The following is a 24,836-nucleotide window of genomic DNA, read 5'->3' as shown; positions in this document are numbered from 1 at the left end:
CCACTCCCAAAGTCCCCTGCAGCTGCAACTGGTTACTTCTTGGCCAGGAGCCGGGACCTACCATGGGCACAGCCAGTGCCCTCCCTGAAGCCATAGAGATGCTCTGATTCCAGATTTGTTTTTCTTCTTATGGCTTTTCCGAAGAGAAGAACCTTAAGCTTACTTAGGCTTTCTGGATTTTTTAAAAAAGTCATTCTCTGATTCCCTAGGTTGGATCTCAAGAGACAGAGGACGAGAGTAGCTCTCCAATGTGAAGAAGCTTTAAGTTGCTTCTCAGCTGTATGTATCCCGGAGGGAGAAGTGTGGGTCGGTGATGTGAATATGGATCCGGAAGCAGGTACAGGACTAAGAGGTCAGCCTCATCTGGGTTCCTAGCCCAGCTCTGCTTTTTCTAGCCCACCACTTTCCTCTGGGATGTGGAATTGAAAGAAAGCCTGTCTCACAGTGGATTAAATGACGTCATGCCTGTAAGGTGCCCAGTACAGTGATGGGCACACAGCCTGCATTCTGGGACTATTAATTATTAATATTATATGGCTTTTGTGGTTTATTATAGGTTTTTATTTCTCTGGTTTCCAGAAACAAAACCCAGAAGATTCAGTACTTCAAAAACCAGCCTATCATTTACTCATCATTTCCATCACAAAAAGAAATCCTGGGTTATCCCTTTTTTAGAGAAAATAAATACGTTGGAAAGAGATCAGCTTTCAATTCAAGATGCGTCTCTTCTATTCCTGTCCAAAAAATAGGTGGTTATCCAGAAAGTGAAGCATGACTGTTTGCTCATTAAGCTCCTTCCTTACTGATATTTCCTCTAAAGTGGAATGGTTAATGGAAGGTTAAAAAGAAAACACTTGAATATTTGAAATCTAACCTGCCCTATATTTTACCTTAAATTCTCTTTTGACTTATATTAATATTGCTATAGCACCTTTTAGGGGAACAGGCATTTATCTTAGAAATATTTTCCCTGTATTTACATTCAAAGTTTTAATACTGTTTTGTTTTAAATTTATATCCTGTAAATACTTACAACTGGATTTTAAAAAAATCTAATTTGAGGTCTCTTTCAACTGAGAGAACCCACTTATCCTTACTATGCTTGCTTATTTATTATTTAGTTATTGTTTAGATCATATTTTATGCTATATATATGTGTGTGTGGTTTTCCCCTTGCTTCATTTTTTCTATTTGTCTAAATTCTGATAGATTGATTTTTTTTTTTTCTTTTTACTTCGTTCCTTCTATTTCCCCATCCCCAGTTTGGAAGTTATGATTTTACCATTTACCACTTTCCTTCTAAATTCTTCATTCCTTGTCAATAGTAAACTTTTAAAGTCTAAAATATTTTTAATTTTTACTTTTTTATGAATGATGATTTGTTTGTGTGTTACATAATATGGGTTTACAATTATATGTTCACTTAATACCTTGAAGCCCTTATTCTAGTGCCTTAGGTTACATGTTATTACTTTTGAGAATCATCAAATGATTGCCATTCTTTTGTAAGTAATCTGTCTTCTGTTTTTCTACTAGCTTTTAGGATTTTCTCTTTATCTCAAGATTATGTATTTTCACTACAATGACTCTAGTTTTGGGTTTGTTTTCTTTTTAAATCTTCCCAATTATCCATCAATGGAAAACATCAGGGCTTGTTTTCAGTTCTGGAAAATTCTGAGCCATCATTTATTTGAACACTGTCTCTCAACCATTCTTTCTATTCTTTCTTTCTGAATCTGATGTTAAGTTGTAATTGCTTGATCTGTTCTCTGTCTCTTGCCTTTTTTCTATGTTTGCTAATAGTTTATCATTCTATAATGCTTTCTGTGATATCTTCTTAGTTTTGTCTTCTGTCTTAAAGATTTTATCTTCACCTCTGTCCAGTGATCAGTTTAACTCGACTAATGATACCTTTTTTTTTTGGTATATGCACCTGTCTTGTTTTTGTAACCTCTTGTTTTTCATTTTGTTTTTTCCATGGATAGTAGTCCGTCTTTCATTTCTTTGAGAACATTATATTCATTTTATGAATGAAAATTGTTCTATGATATGTATGTTTATGTGGGAATTTTTGTTTAATGGATCTGTTGAACCTTGTTGCTAGACTTTTTCACTTGCTTGGTAATTCTTGTTCATCTGTGGGAGTTTCCCCCAGCTTGTAAGAAGGCTTTAATTCTGCTTTCACCCTAGCCCTTTAAGGTCTTTGGCTCTAAACTGGACGTTACACTCTCCTGCCACAAAGATGACCAAAACTCAGGCGTCTTATTATGCATGGTGGGTCTTAGCTTCAAGTGGTAAGTCTGCTTCTATTCCTGGCTATGGGAACTCCTCCAGCCCTCATTCATAAGAGGCAGCTTGGTCCCAGCTCTTGGCTTCATGCAGAGTGCCCGTCACATACAGCTGTTCAGGCCAGGTTCCCATGGAAGACCCAGCACCGAGAGCAATGCTCTGGTTTCCCTGCTTCCTTCTGTGGGTTTGATCTCTGGTCCCGGTCCATAGGATTTCTTTTAAAACATAGTCAGTTATTTGTGTTTGTTTGTATTGGAAGCTTTAGGTTCCAATGATCATTCTATCTGCCATCTTGGGTCTTCTTTTCAACGTATCCCTAGTGCCTTCTTCTGGAAGGAGGCAAATATTTTAGATGAAAGATCATGATGAAACTGTGTGATTGGAGCTGGGATTATGTTTGTCAGGGTGTTCAGGACAGAGAGAAGATGAGTTGCAGGAGAACAAAAAGCATCATTACAACCCTTCCTCTGCTCTAGTGCTTTTATTCTGGGTTTGTACGAATCGAAATCTCAGATGCAGCTTCTTGGTGGAGTCAGGGGATCACGTGTACACCCATTCATTCCAGCTCACGCTACTCTCTGCTCAACTGTTTACCACACGGCAAGAGATAATTCTCCGTAGCCGTGTCTTTAGCAAAAGTCAAAAAGGAAACCAAAACTGACTCAAGAATATGTTTCAAGAAAAAAAGGTGAGAGCACATTTCTGGGTGGAAGTGAAGAGGAAGTGTATGTTCCATGTGTGGAGTTGAGTTTGCTGGTGTCTAAAGCATCGTGCCCTCTGCTTTGCTCATTGCTTTTGGTGACCTGTCTTTGCAGGCTTTTTTCATCTTCCAGCCCCATCGCAGACTTTCCCTTAGATGCGCAGAGTTGCCTATCATTTTGCAGAAACTCTGCTCCTTATGGGAGAGCTTCTTGGAGACTGAGAACAATTTGTTTTATTTCTTCTTAATCATAACCTGAAAATGGACTTTGATGTGAACATATGTGTAAATGGCTGATAGATTTTCTTACAAATTAACAGTCTATGGCATACATTGCATTTGGGAATGGGATTGATTTCATTATTTCAGTCTTTGTTCCATTAATATCCTGATTTTTTTTTTCTTCAAGTCTAGGTGGGTCTGATTGAGACCAGTATGTGGTAAGCACCTAGGAAATACTAATAATCAGGGAGAGTGACAAACAAAAATGACCAGATGAAGAAAGATCCGAAGTAAATGAATTTATATCCCTGTGTACACACCTTCAGCAGCCCTCTTCAAAGGAGATGTTGACGGACAACCACAGGAGCCCAACAGGAAATTCCTCCTGGAAACGGAGACAGGAGGAATTTGCTGGTGATACAGATAAACTGGGGTCACGCATTGGCTTTGCCCCCCTCATGGCCATGTATAGTGAGAGGACATTTCACCTTTTTAAAATCAGGTTCTCATATGCAAATGAAAACACCAAAATCAGCCCTACTGTGTGCGGAGTGCCCGACACCTAGTGGTGCTCAGTGCTGTGGTGATTATCATTGGAGCAACAAGGTCAGTTCACCTTGCCCAATGGAGCAGTAAAACAGCTATTAAATACGGACAATAATATAAATAAATATGATATTTGAAAATATACAATGTATTCCCCAAGGAGTGTTTATTGACTCTTCTCCACGTGCACTGAAGCAGAATGAAGAATTGGACTCTATGAGGTGATAGATGTTAACTAAACATCTAACCAATTAGTGCAGTAATTATTTCACAATATGTATGTATATAAAATCATATGTTGTACACCTTAAACTTATCCAAGGTTATGTGTCAGTTTATCTCAGTAAAACTGGAGAAAAAAATAGACTATGACAACAAGACAAGGAAATTGAAAAATCCCAGGTGCTATAAGAAATGAGATGAGTTACTAGGAAAGGCGGTAGATCTCTCTTTCCTAAAAATCTCTAGGAAGGTTCTAAGATTATATGGACATGTTGGGGCTAGGATGGCTCCCTGAGTTCAATTTTTAATCTGACTTCTTCCTATCTCTTTGACATTTATCAGTTTTCAGATCCAAACTCTTTGGATGCCTCTTCATTAATTGCATTCTAGGTTTTTGGCTTTTGCTTGTATTTGTCTTCTGCTCTCTCTCTTTGCTTTCCTTCCACTCATTCAAAATTAACAAATAATAATGGTAACAACAACAACAACAACAATAATAAAAACAATAGAACAGCTACCATGATTGGGTGTTTACTATGCACTTAACATACATTATCTCTTAACAGCCAAGAAAGGTGGGTGTGATTCTATCAGATTTGGAGGTGAAGAATCTGAAACTCAGGTTGGCTAAGTAACTTGCTGATGTCATGCAGTGCCTGGTGGGAGAGTTAGGATTTGAACATAGATTTGTTGCCCTAGTTCATCTTAATCTAGATGTTGAACCTGTGCGTCTCATAAAATAAAATAATAGCATCCACTTATTAATGTGCCAGATATTCCTACATTCTTTTTTTTTTTGGCTGTGTTGGGTCTTCGTTTCTATGCGAGGGCTTTCTCTAGTTGTGGCAAGCGGGGGCCACTGTTCATCGCGGTTCGCGGGCCTCTCACTATCGCGGCCTCTCTTGTTGGGAGCACAGGCTCCAGACACGCAGGCTCAGTAGTTGTGGCTCACGGGCCTAGTTGCTCCGCAGCATGTGGGATCTTCCCAGACCAGGGCTCGAACCCGTGTCCCCTGCATTGGCAGGCAGATTCTCAACCACTGCACCACCAGGGAAGCCCCCTACATTCTTTTTATTAAATGGTTACTTTCCTCTATTCTACGAATAAGGAAACTCAGATCATTTAATAAATTTATGTGAGGTCAAACAACTAGTGCGTGGCAGAGTTAAGACAACCCCAGCTCTGCCCTGATTATAATGCTACGTATTTGTTCACTATATTGGATCTTAACCACTTTTGGAAACCTCATCTTTTCCAAGGGGCCATCTCTATATTAGACTCTCAGAAATTTTATAGCATGTTTTATTTACACATTTTGATCATCGAAAATCACCTGTTTGGAATTTTCTTGAATATTTCCCTTATGTTCCAAAATTTCCAGATTTTTAAAACTCTTCGTCGAGACTGGGAATACCCTGAGGCACAAGCAGAGTTTGTGTTCCTTTTGTATTGCATTTCGGGCCTTTGGGCACAGGGCTGGAAACTCAGTTTGTTTTTTTGTAAATTGATTGGTTCATTGATTCAGTATTGCTAAATCCTAGCGAGTTTGCCAATGCCTTTGTCCCAGAGGATTTTGGACAAAACAAGTATATTTCTGGATTAACGCATTTTGGATATAACAGCTACATTTCTGGATGAATGAATTTTGTATAAAACAAGTACATATCTTAGCAAGCCGAGGAGAGGAAGGAAGCTGCTTTTATAGTTGAGTCAGAGGGAAAACTGTGAGGGGCCTCATTCTTGGTGGGGCAGAGGTCTATGAAGCCCCAGCCCAGGTCTTGGGTCAGGACATGCCGATTGCCCACTGACACACACAGTAAGGGTGGTATTTCTTGAGCACCCCAATACGTGCAAGGCAGTGGGCTCAGTCTTTTATAGAAATTATCTCCATTCTTCACACCAAACCTTTTACATACCAGTAACCAAAGCTTTAAAAGGTCAAGAGACATACTCAAATTCACAGACCTATTAAACAGCCAAGCCACGATTTCATTCTCAAGTTGTCTGACTCCAAAAGCAACTAGCCACTGTACTCCACCGCCGTGAACTTGGGGAAAGTGGTGTTCTACCTGGATTACATCATCAGAGAAGCAAGGAGAAGAATGTGTATAGGGCTGGGTGAGATGGGGAGCTGATTTAGAAACCCACTCTCAGAAAGGGATGTGAAACCTGGACTGGGAAGATGATGAAATACAGCACAGAAACCACAACCAAGACACATCTGTAAGGTGTCTGCAAAGCCACCATGTTTCCAGTGTCATCCCCCAGGACTTCTGACTTCCACATTCCAGCTACCCGGGAGCATGGGCCTTTGCACCTGTGTTTTCTTCTGCTTGAAACCCTCTTTGTAACCCCCCGTACCACACACGTACGCACGCACAAATGCACACACGCAAATCCCTTAGCCTAGGTAGGCCCTTCCCATCTCTTAGATTCAGGGAAGACTTCCCTGACTACCACCCACCCAGCCCTCACCCTGCCCACCAGAGGTCATCTTCATCTGTTACCTGCTCTTCCAGGAATGTGTTCTTTCCTTTAGAAAGTCCCCTGAATTTGCAATTGAACACTCATCAGTGAGAGTATTAGATTAATGTTCCCCATTTGCCTACAAAATACAAACTCCTTGAGAATAAGACATTAACTTCTTTGCCCTTTATTCTCTGTCTACCACCTGGCAGTGTAAAATTGTAGGTATTCAATAACATTTTGTCCAGTGAATGAATACATAAATTAATGAAACTTTTTTTCTAAATTCAGGACTTTATTTCTTATTGTATACACTACTTGGATCACTTACACTTCTTAATGAAACTTTTTAAAGTCCCAAATAATCAGTCTCTAGAATACACGTGATAGTCCTAGGTCCATAGAGTTGCGTTGGAAATAAAATGTGATGGCCAGTAAAGCGACCAGAAAGACATGGTTATTCAATACCTGAGAGTTATTTTTCCCTTTATCACCAGACACGAGATCGTGTAAACCAGCACCGCCCGTCGGGGTCGCTCTCACCGCGGTGGGTAATAGGACAGGCGGAATTGCATTCAGACCTAATTTAAGTTCCGAGTTCCATAGTTTTTACCTACAAGTGTGTGGACTTAAGCAAGTTGCTCTCTTAGCCTCACTTTCCAGTCTTAAAAACAGAATTAAGACTCCATGTAAAACTCTCAACAGTGCCTGGCAAATAAACGCGTTTTGTAGGGGCTACCCTGGTGGCTCAGTGGTTGGGAATCCGCCTGCCAATGCAGGGGACAGGGGTTCGAGCCCTGGTCCGGGAAGATGTCACATGCCGCGGAGCAACTAAGCCCGTGCGCCACAACTACTGAGCCTGCGCTCTAGAGTCCACGAGCCACAACTACTGAGCCCACACACCTACAGCCTGTGCTCCGCAACAAGAGAAGCCACCGCAATGAGAAATGCGCGCACCGCCAACGAAGAGTAGCCCCCTCTCACCACAATCAGAGAAAAGCCCATGCGCAGCAACGAAGACCCAATGCAGCCAAAAATAAATAAATAAATAAATAAAATAAATTAAAAAAAAAACACGTTCTGTAGACATTGTTATTATTGTTATTATTATTTCCCTCTTTAGAGCTACCAGGTAACTGACTTCTTATTTCCTCTGTGACCTGAATGGCTTTTTCCATCTTCTACACCTGTTTCTCTATATTATCCTTCTTAGCAAGCCTTTCCTTTAACTCACTGATATTTTTCCCCATGCTCAGTAGGATGGGAGATGAGCTGACAGACCAAAACACCATGGGACTGCCCCAGGGTTCCATGCAGTTGGGTGGAATTCTGCGCTCTGTAATTTGTTGGCCCCAAATTTCAGACTGGTAAGCAGAAGTCATGATCAAGGCCAAGACTTTTCTTTGTTCCAGAATCTAGAGGCTTCTGTGAATTATTTTAAGACTGATTTTATATTTGAGACAGGAGGAAAAATCATAGAGGGACATGGTTTGTATCGGCGTCTATGAATTCTTTTAAGGCTTTACATTGGAATTCGTAGTTTCTAGCTGGGCAAAGTGACGTAGCCAATACTGAGACCTGGTCCACTTGTCCTCCCCTCCCTATTCCAATCCCCTCCTCCTGCCCCCCTCCCTTACACACAAACACACACACACACACACACACACACACACCCCTCAGGACCCTATATTTTCTGCTCTCTCTGACTTCTAATCTCTAAGGTCAAGAAGTGCCATCAGCAGCTTTTCAACCTGCCTGCCACAAGCTTCTTATATCAGGGCTTGCTTGAAGGGGCCTCTAACATGATATAATATAATATAATTATAACATGATATAATGTATATAATTATAATATGCAGAAAGGTATAAAAAGGGGTTATTGTATTTTTAAAGTTTTTTAAAACAGGGCTTCAGAAAAAATGTACCATGTTGGAGCATGGATAAAAAAGAAAAACAGCAATAATAAAGTGGCCAAAGTGCAAACATGAGGAAGGTAATCATAATTTACCTGAATAATCTTTGCTGCTTTAGGAAACGGAGAAATTGGGTTTTTCTTACCTTTCCTTTCCCCAGCTTAAAATTCGCTGATTAAAAGATTCACATATAAATTCAAAATATACCAAAGACCCATTTCCTAAAGCAGCCCCTTTTGATACCTTTTTGCATATTATATTCATGTTAAAGGTCCCTTCAAGCAAGCCCTGATATATGGAGCTGAGAGAATGCTAAAGGATTGTGACAGGAATATCATAACCCTAGTGGGATTCTCAATTGAGGTTTAACTAGAGCTTTGTACTAAAATTAAAATTCTCACTTTATAAACTCTGTTTATTTCCCCATTCCTGCCTGCCTATCACTAAAGAGAACATTAAAGTTCTTGCTTGCTGGAGTTTCAGTTATCACTGCTGTGCTTAAAGGTCTACAGGCACTGTATTTGCTCTACTGACTGGACATTTCTGAAATAGTACCACTATCAGGTAGATCAGATTGTTGGCAAAAACCCTGGCACCAAAGACACTCAACAAACACATTTCATCACACTGACCCTGTACTAACAGCGACTTGCTGTGGATAACCTCATGGGAATGGAAGTTGAGAAAGAACTATTTCAAGGCTGCCAGTGCCTTAATCTCTGCTCTGTTCAAAATGCAAACGTGCTGCTTTTTATGCTCACGGTAGTAAAACAAATTTGAGGGATGGTATAATCCTGAGCCTGGGAAGGCAGAAAGAAAAGCGAGCGAGAGGAATCCCACAAAAAAAATGATCTACAGGCAAAATCGAGAGAAGAAAATGAATAAACACCTTCTTTTTAAAAAAGGGGGGAGATAGATATTGGAAATTCACCCAACCTCAACCATAGAAGGGCAAAAAATAACTTTTATTTGAAGCACCAACACTCACTTCTTTGTTAAGGAAACTAGAACAACACCCTGCAGACTTGCAGGCTCCGAAGTTATCAGGGAACTATTTCCTGGGAATATGCTCACCAGTTCCATGCAGCCGGCTTAACAAAGTCAGAATGAGCAGTGCAAATAAATTCTGTAACACAGATGAGAGCTCCATGCTTTGTTCTGACAACCACAGTATTGATGTAATGGAAATTTCAGGATAGGCCTGATCAGCGCTGCCCAAACAGAGTTGGATGGCTTTGGTGGGGGACACCCTGACTAGTGTCTCCCAAACCAAGGGATCTCTCAGCCCTCAAGGTCTCCTTGTGCTAATCCACCTGCTGGGATGACAGGCCCCTGTAGACACTCTCCCCCTGCTCAGAGAGTGACAGAGGGATATCACAGTAAGATAGGGAGGTAGACTTGAGCCACAAGGACAGGGGGACTGAACCTGGCTTATCTCGACACTGGTTCTCCCAAGTAGCAATGGGTTGGATGCCATGGCCTTGGTCTCCTGCTATCTGCTGCAAGTCTCTCTCTCTGTGACCCTGGGATCTTTCTGTTTCTTCTCATCCATCCTCATAACTGTTAGGGGGAGACCAGAAGAGAATGGGACTCCCAGTGATTTTCAGAACGGTGGGAAAGAGGCCCTCAGTCCCCTTGCTCTGTTAGTCATTACCAAATGGTTCTCAACGGGCGATTTAAGCAGTGTGGTAGCTTTGTTATGACTATACAGAGTGATGCCAAGCCTACTGAACAATTTTTTTATTGTGATTTATTTGTGTTCCTTAATTGAAACAAAATGGTACAGCGTTCTATAATAATGGTCCCAAGCCCTACAGCTCATAATCATGTGCAACGCTACTTTTTTCTTTTATGGGGTTGGGCTATTTAAGTTCGTCCTAACTACTTGTAAGTCGGAGTGTGACATTCCAGATTGGATACAACCGAGAGAGCCCTGCAATGTTCATTTCTAAATCCAATCCTCACAGCCTTGTTATCTTTGTCAGAACAACCTAGTAACTGCTTCCTCAATGTTTTAATTTAGATTTCTGAGATACACGAGGAATTTAGATGTTATACTCCACCCCACCCCACCTTAAAAATGTGGCAGAGCCTCGCTGTTTCTAGGACAAGCTAAAAAGAAACAGATCAAGCAGCAGTGAAGCCCTGAAATGTTATTCTAAGTCGTTTTCAGATTTCAGTCCTTCTGTACGATAGTTGGTCCTCACTCAGGGATAGACTGCTCTAGAAAACAGTCATGGTGTGGCCAAAGGATTCTGATGCTGCTCGTCTAATGATAAACAGGAGGCAGCTCATTGTTTCAATTGTTCCAATTCTGTAGTTTCAGGGGGTGGTAAATGAAAAAGAAACATGAGAACAACTCCTATGGCTTTTACTATAAATCTTGAATGCAAACATTTTTTTTCAAGTCCCTTGCCCGAAACAATACATCATGTTATAAGTCTCTTTTGGAACGCCTATTGCTGTACGTATGTAGGTTAAAGAATCATTGGTGTGGGATGGAAAGGGGAGATCAAGTCATCCTATGAGTGGAAGCCTGAAGCTTTCTGGATGAAGAATTGCAGTCCCTGCTTGCCCAGATTTCTATGGCAAAAATTCCTCATAGCAACTCCATCCGACCATGCTTGGAGGCTAAAACACCTTTGCATTTTTCCCCCCATTTTGTCCTTGAGAAAATCAGGTGTCCATGGTTAGTGTATCTGGACCCTAACCCAGATACCCAATCCAAATTTGGGAAAGACAAAGAACTATTGTGATAGGATAAATGCTTCCTTCTCCGGCGGCATGAGTAGTTTCACTCTCTTTGTTTCTCAGTTCACTGCTTTGGTGAGGTCTCTAGCAGCTGACAAACAGCCTAAAATTTAAGACAGTCTGCAAAGGTCAAGTCTGCTTTCCTTGCACTTTTTGTGAAAGAAGAGCCCAGGCATCTTGCCTTGGAAAAGTAACAAAACAGAACAAAAGGAGCTTAAGCATTTATCTAATGGAATTCTTTTGCATCCTCGACAACATACTTCTATTGGTGCCTTTGTCACATTAGTGAGCTCCGTTGTCAGTAGAATCTTCCACAGTGTTTTGGATTCTGAGGCCCTGAGATATGATAAAGCAGTGCATTTGAAATCTTCAAAAAGAAAAAAAGAAAAAGAGAAAAAAAAGTAGAAATCCAAACAAGGGAGAGGCAAAGAGAGTGGGGTAACAAAAAGAAAAACATGATACTTGCTTACTAAGCCAACTTCTAACTGTAGGGCCCTCCAAGTTAATTTCAAAAAGCTAACTGCAAGGTAACTATTGTGGTCTGTGTAGGAAAATCCAATAAAGCCGTCAAATGGCTTCAGCATGAAGTGCTTTGTGGTTGAGGAGATGTCCATTTGTTTGCTTTTAGATTAATTTGTGCCTTCAGTTTTTAAGGTGCCCTTTTTAGCTGTGAGAATCTAGCTTTTCCCCCCGTAAATATAGCCATTTTCCCATTATTTAAGCAAAGGAAATAGTTAATAGTTTCTACACATTTCAACAGATAAGATCGGCAAGGAAGAGAATACCCATTATCTTCCTTTAACTGTCTCCTCAGTCTGCATCTTTTTAATTTCCCCCCCAAAAGTATTTCAAGTTGGGAACACAGCAACCAGTCTGTGTGTGTGTGTGTGTGTGTGTGTGTGTGTACAGCAATGGATACTTCTTAAAATAAACTATCTCCCCTCAGGCCAACTTGAATCCCACCACACAGGTAGAAGGTGTTTGCCTACGAGTTGCAGCTGGTACACCAAAATGGAACAAGATGCCAGCTCAGAACGGCAGGGATCAAATCCCATGACACCAACAACTAGGGTAAGGAGAGACCTCCAAATCAGAAGTTCTTATTTGGGGACAAGGGTTATGAAGGGTTATGAAGAAAGAAGGGAGTCCTTCAGGGAAAGAACTTTTCGTTCTGCTTCTAAGAAAAGGAGATATGCCAGGTTCTTCCACTTAGTCCATGTGGCTGCGTATGCCACAGGACAACACACATGGCCCGCTGACATTCTTACTCCATGTCGGCACTGTATTTGTCTTTCCCTGAGGACCTTCACAAACTTTAAAGAGAAAAAAAATGGAATTCTCTTTTTCTATACTGTTTATGTCCACCTCTGTCTGCACTATACTTTTAAGTCTTTGGCTTTGCCTTTGTGCCATGGACACAACCCTCCCAAACTGCTTCTAATTATTGTCATTATATATGCCCTTACAGTCATTATATGCCGTGTATGGTCCTATGTGGAATAGCAAATAAATCCTTTAGTGTATGAACTGGATCAGTATGAGTTCAGATATTTACACACTTTGTATGAGCCTTAGATTTTACTAGAAGATAGAAATTGCAGCGATTGGTGTAGCGCTAGCAAACCCAATGTCACAAGCAGCCAGGCACTAATTATAATGCTAGTGAATGAGTGCCGAGGGCATGTAAAATAATTTTGAGTTAAATTTAGACTCTTAGAAATGAAATGCCAGTACTTAAAGGAAAAGCGATATTCAAGTACATTTCAAAAAGAAACTCCTCTACTTTTCATCATTCAGTGGTTTCTTGGTTTGCCACTCGAGTGGAAATCTCTTGTCCTCTTGCCCAGCATCCATTACCCTTCTTTGCGTAACACCTCATAACCTCCTTAGGGGACTCTCTACCACCATGATCTCTGCCTCACTGCTCTCCCCAGTGCTCCTTCCACCCCTCGCCACCATGTGGTTTGAGGGAAACTGTCTCCAGCTCTGCCTGCCAAGATGAGCTTGTGACCCAGCATTGAGCAAAAAGAGTGTTTATCTCACTGGCCATAGCCATTGGTTCGTGGATGAACATGAAACTCAGTCCAAGCAAATCAAACCCAGCACAGGGCTTCTGTGGGAAAGACTAAGAGATGTTGAGAGCATCGACCCTATTACGGGCTTTGAGCTGCCAAGAAACGATCTCTCCATCAAGAAGAAAGCAGAAGGACTCGAAAGAAGTAGAAAGTTTCTGGGTATTTTTCAGAGGCAGAGCCAACAAAACTCGCTGAGTTGACAGGATATTCTTATGACTTGGATGTAGGTGATGAGAGAAGGGAATACTCCTGAATGTTAGATTTTTTGCTGAAAAACTGGGTAAATGGTGTTGCCATTTACTGAGCTGAGGAAAGATTGAAAGAGACACAAGATCAAGTGGTTGGGGGGAAATCAAGTGTTCTGCTCTTGTCAAATTAAGTTAGCAATGTCTTTTAGACATTCCAGTGGAGATGCCAATTTGGAAATCCAGGGAAGAGGCAGGTTTGAACAGATGGATTTGGAGCTCATCAGCACTAGGTCAGCATTTCAAGCCTTTGAGTCGGATAGTTGGATGAGATAGCTAGGCTGAGTTCTCGATGCACACCCACATTTGTGTCCAGGGTGTGAAGGAGGATCTGACAGACAGATTAAGATGTGTTTCCTGCTGAAATACTTTAATGGTTCCTCCTGGCTCTCAGAATAAAATCCAAGCCTCTTTACATATTAAACAGTTCACGATCTGCCCCTGGTGTCTTTCCAACCTCTCTTCTCTTCCTTCCTTCCTGGAACTTGAATTCTCGACACTTTGACTCCCTGCAAGCCCTTGACTAAGTTGGCTCAGTTTTCCCCTAGGACTCTGACTGACCTGTCCGGTCTGCTGTACATGTCCTTCCATTCCTCTCCAGGACACCCTTGGTTTTTTCACAGGTTAATTTGGAAGTCACTCCTTTTTCTGACTCCCTCCCCAGGTTTGGATTGGGTCCCACTTAGGTGTTCCTCTGGCCAACGCGTCAGTCTACCTGTCTGGATTGTAAACAATCTTTGGGATCGGGGCTCTGACTTGTTCACCTTTGTATCCCCAGGATCCATAACGGTAACTAGCTCCTAGTAAGTGTTTGAAAAACGTGCTCCAGTATGGTGCATATCTGACCATTGGTTTTTTGTTTGTTTGTTTGTTTGTTTCCCTGGAGCCATCAAATGCTCTGGAAGAGAGTCAACTGGTCCCATGTTGAGGATCCTATGGTTCTCAAATGTTAGCATGCATCAGAGTTACCTGGAAGGCTTGTTAAGAAGCAGAAAGCTGTACGTCACCCCTAGAGTTTCTGATTCAGTGGGTCTAGGGTGGGAACTAAGACTCTGCATTTTTAACAACCTCTCAGGTAGTGCTGAGGCTGCTGGTCCGAGGACTACCCGTTGCCCTAGGAACTTTCTTTGGTAAATCATTCTCATTCTCCATTCACCTCGGCCTTATGCCTATTAAGTCAGCCTTAAAACTTGGAGATGTTTCAGATTTGAACTAAATGAAGCTGTGCAAAGGTGGCTTGATCCTACAGTGTGACACCAGATACCCATATGACGAGGCTCTTCTCTTGCCTAAGATATACACCTAAGTGACAGTTACCTACTTTATGCAAAAGCTCCCTAAACCTCCTCCATGTAAAATGGCATTGAAACACTTCCTTTGGCCAAGCCTGATTAAACACACACTTTCCCTACCTCTCAGGTTGTGCTAAGAGGTACCCAGTGCTAACTATGTGTTGAGTTGTTAAGGGAGCTGGGTCAACAGCTCACTGAGACATCCGAAGACTAGTCTCAGTGAATAAATGAGTGTGCACAGCTTTACATGGGAATGAATCTGTATCAGATACCTCATGGACGCACCTTAAAGCCTCTCAGGCCCACTTCTTAATCCAGCCACTGCTGCAGTAACCAATTTGGTGCAAGCTTCAACCAGCTTTGTTAGGTCCAATCTGACCAGACCAGGTCCCCCTTGCCCTCGTGCTTTGCTGACACCATGGAAGCGGGACCTGCAAGATCTTATTCTGTACTCACGCCTTTACTACTCTGAAGTTCAGAGATCAACAGATAAATGCTTTCTCCTTTCGTCCTTGGACACACCTTTGTAACACTCCTTAGAAGGTTCCCTGAACCTGAGCGCCAGCCTCTGGAGGCTGACTTGATCATGCATCCCTGAGTTGGATTTCTCTTCCCCCATCACACTCTCTGGACCCTCACTCTTGCTCCCTGGGATCACATTCTCAAATCAAATACCATTAAATAAACTACCTGTCTCAGCTTTTGGGGGAACCCAGGCTAAGTTATAGCTCAAGGCAAAAAGTTTTATTGAGAGGTGAGGGTTTTGCTTCCATAGGTCTGGAAGACCCATGTGCATTGCAAAGCCAAACTGTAGAGACATGTGGATAGAGATAGATATGACTGCTTGTCCCTAAACTACATGGTTGGTATCCTCTTACTTAAGTGGTTTGAAAACTTTACAAGTAATTCTGTGTACAAGTTTAGAGCATTGTTTATGAAATCCACTGTTGATTTGAGAAGACATGTAACAGATTTACTGGACAGAGAGAAAAGAAAATCTTCTTTTTTAATTTTTTTGCCAAACCTTTGGCAATTTGGGAGCAATAAAAATATCCACCTGTAGCTAAACATGGGTATTATTAACGATAATAAAATAATAGTATTTGGACTGAAGCTTGAAGGATTTTCTCATTGAAATTGTGAGTCATAATTATGATTTCTTTCAGTTGTAGAACAGTTTGCACAACCTCAATATTTTCAAAGCATGCTGGAATTTCGGTTGACCTTCTCAGCCAGTTTTGGAGTTAGGTAAGGCGGGTATTCGTTTTTTCATCTGTGAAATGGAGTAGCAAAAGCTGAACTAGGTTACCACCCGGACCCCCCAAAAAGGTTCCTTCTAGCTTCTAAAATTCTATGATTTTATGTTAAGGGTAAGAAAATGGAGAAGGTAAGTAGCTGACTTAAACTTTTAGAGCCAGTTAGTGTGAAGAAGAATGAAAATCCAGGTCTCCTGTCTCTAGGGTTAAGGTTACAGGTGCTTTAAAAACTACCACATGAGGCTACAGGTTGACAACACCCTCACTGCCCTTGGGCCAAAGCCCCAGTGATGATTCTGGGGGCCCACTGCTCTCTCTGGGGCTTCAAGGGAACATTTCTTGCCTCTCCAAAATATTGCTACAGTAATTGTAAATCAGCACAGCACGTTGTCCAGAATGGCTAGATGAAAAACTGCTACGTTAAATTCATAATAAGAAAGCAAGCAAGAAACATCTAAAAGTTCAGGTTAATGCTCTTCTGTCTTGAAAATTATTGTATAGAGACTGAAGATTGTTTGCCAGCCATTCTTTTCTAAGGCAAACACAGCCCGTGAAGGAGATTTATCACCCTGGTATTTTCTAATTGGCGTTCTTTCCACGGCAGCCAGATCTACCACGCACAGGACATGCCCTCCTGCTAACACGCAGAATCCGGTTCCCACATGGGTGACCAGATGTCCTGGATTAACCAGAATGACACAGGAGCCGGAGCTACTGTCTGCCCGGTTGTGTGCAGACATTCAGGAGGGAGTGTCCTTCAGAGCAAGGATCTTGGAACTCTTTGAAGGGGAGACACTCATGCCTTTCACCATTTTGGTCCCAGGAGGATGAGGAATGAATCTCTCTGGGCCAGCCCCGGGGAGTACTTGATTGCCTTTGTTTGAAAGGAAATGTTTCCAGTTCTATAAAGAGCTTGCCTTTATTCCTAAGAAGAAAGGAATGATACAAGCTTACACATTTTGTCAGACTCCTAAAGGGGGCATTCCTGAAAGTTTGCCACTTCGGATAGATTACTAAGAGATTCCAGGGAGAGGAGGCACAGAGGCAAGGACAATAGATGCTGGTCCAGAGGGGATGTTGTCTTCTGCACATCAACACAGGACAGAGTTCTCAGAAAGAGGGGGAACTGGGGACTGAGGCAAAGATTCCAGAGAATGGCTAAAGTGTCATCTATTTACTGGGCTTCTCCAGGACCCAGAAGGCACTGTCGAAATCATCATTAATCATTGCTTCTCTTTCCGAAGTGGAAATGTGTTTTCCATAAGCCAGTTCTCATGAATAGGGCTGATTACAAAGCTGTAAAAGCCAGACATGAATTAGTGTACAAAGTCCCCCAAGTCCTAAATGCCACACCAAGGCAGGACTTTTAAGTGCAATTATAACTTCTGGAACCAGCATAACACGATGTTCTGCATTTGAAAATCTGGGAAAGTATCTGCATGAATTTCTTATTCCATTTGCTATTTGCATACTTGCAAAATGTAAAAACCTGCTTTGGCATATGTCAGAAAAACTATAAAATCCCTTTCAGGATAATGGAAGTTAAAAAAAAGTGTAAAATGTAGTGTAAATATTTGTGTCAAAGCCTTGATAAGGGCAGTGACACTCCCCCCATCCTTTTTATTAATAGTTTCTCGCTCTTCTTAGCACAGTTGTTTCAATGGCCAAGCAGTTACTAGAGAAAGTGACAATTACTCTAACTTATTAGGGAGACTCTGCTCTAATTAAATGGTAGAGTTGAGACTTTGCCTTAGCCAATCAGATGTTAGCACTGGTTAAACTCCTACTGGGTTCTGATGGGCTGTGGGTTATTACTAGGCTAAACCTCTAATGGAGACTCTGGGTCCTGACACTGCCCATCGCCCACTCACCCCAGCTCCTTTCTCCAGCAGCCTCTGAGTTTCAGTCAGAATTTTTTTCTAGGTTTCAGTTAAGGAAGGATAAGCAGACTCATTTTGCTTATTTTACTTCGAGGTCTCAGCATTGTAGATTTGCTATCAAGTCTACAACTTATGATGGTTATTTAGACATGAGTACTTAGGGGTGGTTGGTTAGTGAGGGCAGTTCATTGGACTTTGATCTTTTTGTTTTCCTTTTGCCTTAGATTTCCAGGCATATAGACAATAAACCCCTTGAGAACAAAGTCCAAGACTCTTTTGTACGCCCAGGAATGGGCACCAAGCAATGGCGTTTGAATGAATAACAAAGAATGGATGAGTCAAAGGATTAGAAAGCTCACCTTGAGAAAAGCCTCCTGGGACCTTGCATTTGACGCTTTACTGAGCACGTGGGTATCTCCTATCACCATACCTCCTGCATGCCAGGCTCTGTTCTGAGCACTGTGGATATAAATACAGGAGCTGTCTTTGATTCGTCTAACTCACTGAGATGCTAATTACCACTGGAGGGCAAAAGACACATCAGTGGCTCCAGTGCTGGATGTTGGGGGCCATAATGGAAGAGAGAGAGAGAGCTCCAGAGCAGCTCCCAAGGCCCCAGCTCAGCACCGAGCAGTTCAGCCACAAGGGGGTTGCTCTCCATCAACAGACTCACTTCTGATCACCGGCCTTTTCTAGGGACAGAGGACATGACTTGTGAAGCTCCCGAACCCAGAGCTTTCATAATAGGCAGGGTCATAGCATACTCACACTATTTTTAAAATAACCTATTTTTAAAATAACCTATTTTTAAAATAACTTTTCCCTTAATTACAAATGTAATGACATACAGGTTCATTGTAGGAAACTTGAGGTCACCCAGCTGGTACTGCCTGACCCTGCTACTCTTGTGAGCATGCTTTCTAAGTTTTTTCAATTATTATTAACAGTGCTGATTGGGCAGAAAGTGTGCCCCATCTATGGACTAGGCAGTTGCCCTGTAAGGTGGTCTGGTGTCCAAGCTCTGGCCAGCAGAGATGGTGATGATTATCTAGATAGGAATTTAACCTGTAGAGAGGGCTGTCTGTTGACAGAAAGGGAGAAGCAGAAGGCAGAGATTAGCTGGGTCAGTAAGATGGGAGAACACGAGAAAGGAATCAAGACTAAGCATAATGGTAGCTGAAATGTACTGAGTATTATACGTCAGGCACTATGCTAAGTACACTTCACATCGATTAGCTCACTTAAAACTCACAGCATCTCTCAGGGGTAGAATTATTTTCTCTATTTTCCAGATGAGGAAATGGAGGAAGAGAGAGGTGAATTTACTTGCCCAAGGTAACACTGACGGAAAGTGGCATAGCTGAGCTATAAGCGCAAAGAGTCTGGTTTTAGAGTCCAAGCTCTTACCGTTACACCCCACTGCCCTGCAATGGAATACATGCATATGTATGTATGTATATGTGTGTGAATGTATATGCATATGTTGATACTGATGTATCGTCAGTGGAAACTGGCTGGAGATTAAGTGACCAGATTATCTCAGTCAGTAGATCCAGAACACTCTGCAGGTTCCTCAGTCATGTCTCAGAGTCTGGGTAGTAGCTACTATACCTACCCAAGTCCCGAGTAGATGATCAACCATCCTAGTTTCCCAGGGTATTCCCGGTTTTACCACTGAAAATCCCTTGTTTGGTGGATTCTGATCTTCCTCATTTCTCTCCACTTCTTACAATAGGATCCTGCTAATTAGAAAAGCCTGACTCTCTCTTCTTTGTAACCTTAGAAAGTCTGATGAACATCTGTACTTCTGGTCGCTGGATTCCCTTTGCAAATCCTCTCTCCTCAGAACCTCATTGTTCGTTCTGTCCTTCTGGATTGACCGTGCAAATAAGAATTCACTCTCTCCACCTCCTCCATCTCTGCAGGATCCCCTCAGGCTTTCCTCCCCTACTTGGTAACAACAACGATTGACCACACGCTGACAAACCCCTTTTCTTATAGATCCCCTAACCTGATCCCCTTTGAGTCTCTGAGGTAGGCAGGGGAGGGAATCCACTTGGAGAATGACCTTCAGGATGTGTTAATTCCATCTTCCCATCCGTTGCAGAAATTCTCTCCTCTCCTTCTCCTCCCTCCCAACTCCTGTATGCTGAATCCTTCTTTTCATTTGCCACAGCTTTAATTTTTAGAAAGTTCTCCCTTCTGTTAATGTGAAAAATGACAAATCCCAGTTCTGCTTTCTGAAGTCACCAGGAATAAAGCTTGCACCAGTAGAACAATGGTCTCCTCCATGGAAGCAGCAGAGATCACACAGACTGGAAGGGAAGATGAATCTAGAGGCTGATGTGATGCCCCAGGTGTATCCAGGGAAATAGAGGGTGTGGGTTTCAGAAGCAACGTTGAGAGCCTCAGGGAAAGTTATAAGTAGCAGGAGAACACCTTAGAGGTCAGCATGCTCATTTTGCAAATGAGCTGTCTGAGGCCCAAGGAAAGGACAAGAATTGCATCTATCTAATGATGGCCAAAAGTGGGGGACAGTGCATGCACAGCCTGGCCCATGGGTAATGAGTAAAGTGAGTGGGATATTGGAGTCCATTTGACCAATCATAGAGGATCTCTGGAAGGGACCTATGTTAAGAAAAATGAAATTTTTCCTAAATTCACTGACTCGTGTATTGAAGCCACCCACAAAGGTCAGCATGATTCTGGGCTTCTCTGGGAAGGGCACAAGAAAATCAGTGGAAATTCCACTTTTATGCTATGCATATTTTTTTTTAAGTTAAGATCATATTGTGTATGCAATTTTCTGTCCTATTTTGATACTTAACAATATATTGTTCTCCTTTCCTCATGTCACTGAATACTCTTCATAAACATAATTTAAAACCACCGTAATATTGTGTTATGTGGATAATCCATAATTCACTTCATTATTCCTGCATTAGGCATTTGAGTTGTTTTCAGTCATTAATGTAATGACACTGTGATGAAAATAATCATACATTGATCTTCGTCTGCTATTTGTGAATAATTTCCTTGGTATTTTTCTAAAAATAAAATTACTTGGTCAGAGAATATGTTTTAAGGTTTTTGATAAAATTGCAAAAAAATTTTTTCCAGAAAAATTGTAAAAATTAACACTGCTACAGCACTGCATACAACCTTTCATAGGTATCCCTTTCATATATTCTTCATCTACAAAAGGCATTATCATATTAAAAAGTTGCTAATTTTATAGATGTGTGCTATAATATTCAATTCATTTATTATTAGTGAAGTTGAAAATCACAATATATATGAGAACAAATGTCATGCAAAAAGAAGTAGAAAGCCTAAGAGACCAACCACATAAATACAAGTTTTAAATTCTTTTAACTATTCCATTTTCCCTTCTGCTCTCAAAAAGTACTGTTTACCTATATTGGACAGAACCATAAGCAAGTTCTTTTAAATGTTCAAGGGAAAAAATTATTCTAATGCTCTATCAATTGTGTAAGAGCACAAAATTTGAGGAAGAAGTCACACCACAACTCATGCTCTATAGTAGCAGAGACATGATACAAATACATGACATGATACAAATGTAGCAGAGACATGATACAAATACATGAAAATACATGAAAAATGTAACATGAACAAAGAAAGAAAACTGAAGATAATTTCACTTATGAACAGATATTAACTTTATTAAAAATCCAAACCCATTAATTTATTAAAAGAATAATACCCCCAAATCAAGTAGGATTTAAGCAAGAAGGCAAGGGAATTTAATAATGAGAATTTGATTAATTTAGTTAATCATATTAGTCAATGGAGAAAAATCATAGGATTATCTTAGTTGATACTGAGTAGGCATTTGGTTAAACTTAACATCAATTTTTTTGTAAATTGTCAACTAGGAATATAAGAATACATCTATAGCATGATAAAAGATAAAAAATAATGAAATTTTGCCATTGGCAGCAATATGGATGGACTTGGAGGGCATTATGCTAAGTGAAATAAGTCAGACAGAGAAAGACAAATACTGTATAATATCACTTATATGTAGAATCTAAAAACACAACAAACTAAACAAAACTAGTTAATATAACAAAAAAAAACAGACTCACAGATATAGAGAACAAACTACTGGTTACCAGTGGAGAGCTGGAAGGGGGGAGGGGAGAGTGGGAGGTACAAACTACTGGGTGTAAGATAGGCTACAAGGATGTAGTGTACAACACGGGGAATATTGCCAATATTTTGTATTAACTGTAAATGGAGCTTAACCTTTAAAAATTGTATAAAAATTTTTTTAAAAGAATATATACCTCAAACCTATATCCAATTTAAAAAATTAGTGATGAAATATTCAAGATGCTACCATCAAAGTCAGGGGAGAAAATATATTCATTCACTACACTTTGCTTTGACAACATACCCAAATAAAATTGTAAGTCCTAGAAAGAAGATAAATGTATTATTTATCACAGATGGTATGGTTGTCTACACAGGAAGTCTAATAGAATAATGTGACAAACAAACAAACAAACCATTAGCATGAATAAGATAGGTAGATGAAAAGGCCAGTCATTTTATCTGGTAGGTTCTTTGAGGAAAAAAAACAGCCTCCGTGTACCTCAACTCTAGGGTTTTTTGTGAAGCTCTATTGGTGTATACTGAAGATTAGTCAGTCCTAACCACAATGGTCACTTTGTTTAGTAGCTACAACAATAGTTTAGTGGTTCAAAAGCCACTCTAGTGACTCAATGGCTCTTCCGATGGTTGCCTCCTCATAGGTTGCTGGCCAGTCTATAAATTTCCCCCCAATTCCTGAACCAATGAACAATGTAGTGGAGAAGACACAGCTGTTTGCAATTGTAACAAAGCATATAGAACACCAAGGCCTAAACTTAAGATATATGAAGGACACATATGTTTGAAACTTTAGTAAATAAAGAGAGACATGTTTTAGTACGTACAGGGAACTCTCTTATTTGGAGAAAACAAATGGTAAGAAAATACAGAAGATTTTCTGAACACCACAATATAAGTGTTTTCTCCAGAGTTGAAATCATTGTCTTTTTGGTATGAGATCTTGACGATGGAACGCATAATGTAATTTCCAGTTCTGAAAGCAATATTAAGCTCATTCATTGTTCCAAGCCAACAAGGGCCACACCAGAAAACTATGTGGGTGGTAAGGAGAGAGCTAGATATACTTCACTGTGGGCAAATGGAAAGAAATGAATTTAGGGAAAAGTCATCTAAACTTGACTCATAAGATAATGAATACCAAACTATCGGCTATAAACTGGAGAAAGAATGTTAAGAAAAATGAAATTTTCCCTAAATTCACTGACTTGTGTATTGAAGCCACACACAAAAGTCAGCATGATTCTGGGCTTCGCTGGGAAGGGCACAAGAAAATCAGTGGAAATTCCACATTTGCCACATGGACATTCAGCAAACATCTAGTGACTGACTATAGTGTGCAAGGTGGTCCTCAACAAGGGCAGGTCACTGGAGTAACAAGTGTAATAAAAGAGGCAAAAGAACACCCTTGGATACGAGGAGAGACTGTAACAAGTTAGGACTAGTTAGGGAGAAAGTCAGTACATAAAACAAGTACTGTGGTTCCTCAGTGTGGGACCTCCACAGATAGCAAAATCCAAGGATGCTCAAGTCCCTTATATAAAATGGCAGGGCATCTGCATATAACCTATGCACGTCCTCTTGTATACTTTAAGTCATCTCTAGACAGATGTAGAGAACAAACTAATGGTTACCAAGGGGGGAAAGAGGGGTTGGGATGAATTGGGGGATTGGGATTGACATATATACACTACTATATATAAAATAGATAACTGTTGAGAACCTACAGTATAGCACAGGGAACTCTACTCGACGATCTGTGGTGACCTAAATGGGAAGGAAAGCTAAAATGAGTGGATATATGTATACATATAACTGATTCACTTTGCTGTACATCAGAAACTAACACAACATTGTAAAGCAACTATACTCCAATTTAAAAAATTAAATTAAATTAAATTAATTTTTTTTAAAAAAAAAGAAGGAATAAATACCTCCACTAAATCCTAAAAAAAAAAAAAAAAAAAACTAATACAATGCAAATGCTAGTATATAGTTGCCAGTGGGTGGCAAATTCAAGTTTTCCTCTTGGAAATTTCTGGATTTTTTTTTTCAAATATTTTCGATCATTGGTTTGTTGAATCTGCGGACGTGGAACCCGTGGATACAGAGGGCCAACTGTAGGTTGTAAGGTCTATGATAAGGTAATAAGTGCTTAGCAGAAAAATAAAGCAAGGAAAGGGAAAGGAATAAAAGAAAGGGCAGGGTCCAAAGAGGTCAGATTCTGGGAATTCTTTTAAAAGTAGAATCAAAGGGATGTGCTGATGCTTCTGATGTAGGGTGTGAAAGAAGAGAGGCATGAGAGATGACTAAACTTTTTGGACTAAGCTGCTGGAGAATGGAGTTGTCTTTTCTTGAGATGGAGAGGTCTCAGGAAAAAACCGGTTTGGGAATGGGTCAGGAGTTCCCTTTGGGGCATGGTGAATTTGAAATGTCATTAACTAACCAAAGAAGATATCAAGGAGGTGATTGCATACATGAGTCCAGAATTCAGGACAGAAGTGTGGACTGAAGATATCAAGTTTTGAGTACTCGCCACAAGAGTGGAGTTATACACAGAGAAGTTCAAAACTCTGGGAACTCAACATGAAGATGTCAGAAGATAAGGAGGAACCGACAAAAGAGAATGGGAAGAAGGGGCTGGAGAGGGGAGAAGAAAACCAGGCAAATAGAGCATTCTGGAAGCCAAGCAGAGACAGAGCTTTAAGGATGAGACGGTCATCAACTGTGTCAAATTCTGCTTATAGGTCACCTAAGATGAGGATGGTAGAGGACAAGTGATTGAATTTAACAAAGTGGAACTTATTGGTCGCCCAGACAAGAGACGTTCCAGAGGAGTGGC

Source organism: Balaenoptera acutorostrata, chromosome 7, assembly GCF_949987535.1.
Source record: "Balaenoptera acutorostrata chromosome 7, mBalAcu1.1, whole genome shotgun sequence".
Classification (NCBI taxonomy): Eukaryota; Metazoa; Chordata; class Mammalia; order Artiodactyla; family Balaenopteridae; genus Balaenoptera; species Balaenoptera acutorostrata.
Note: the sequence above shows the minus strand (reverse complement) of the source record.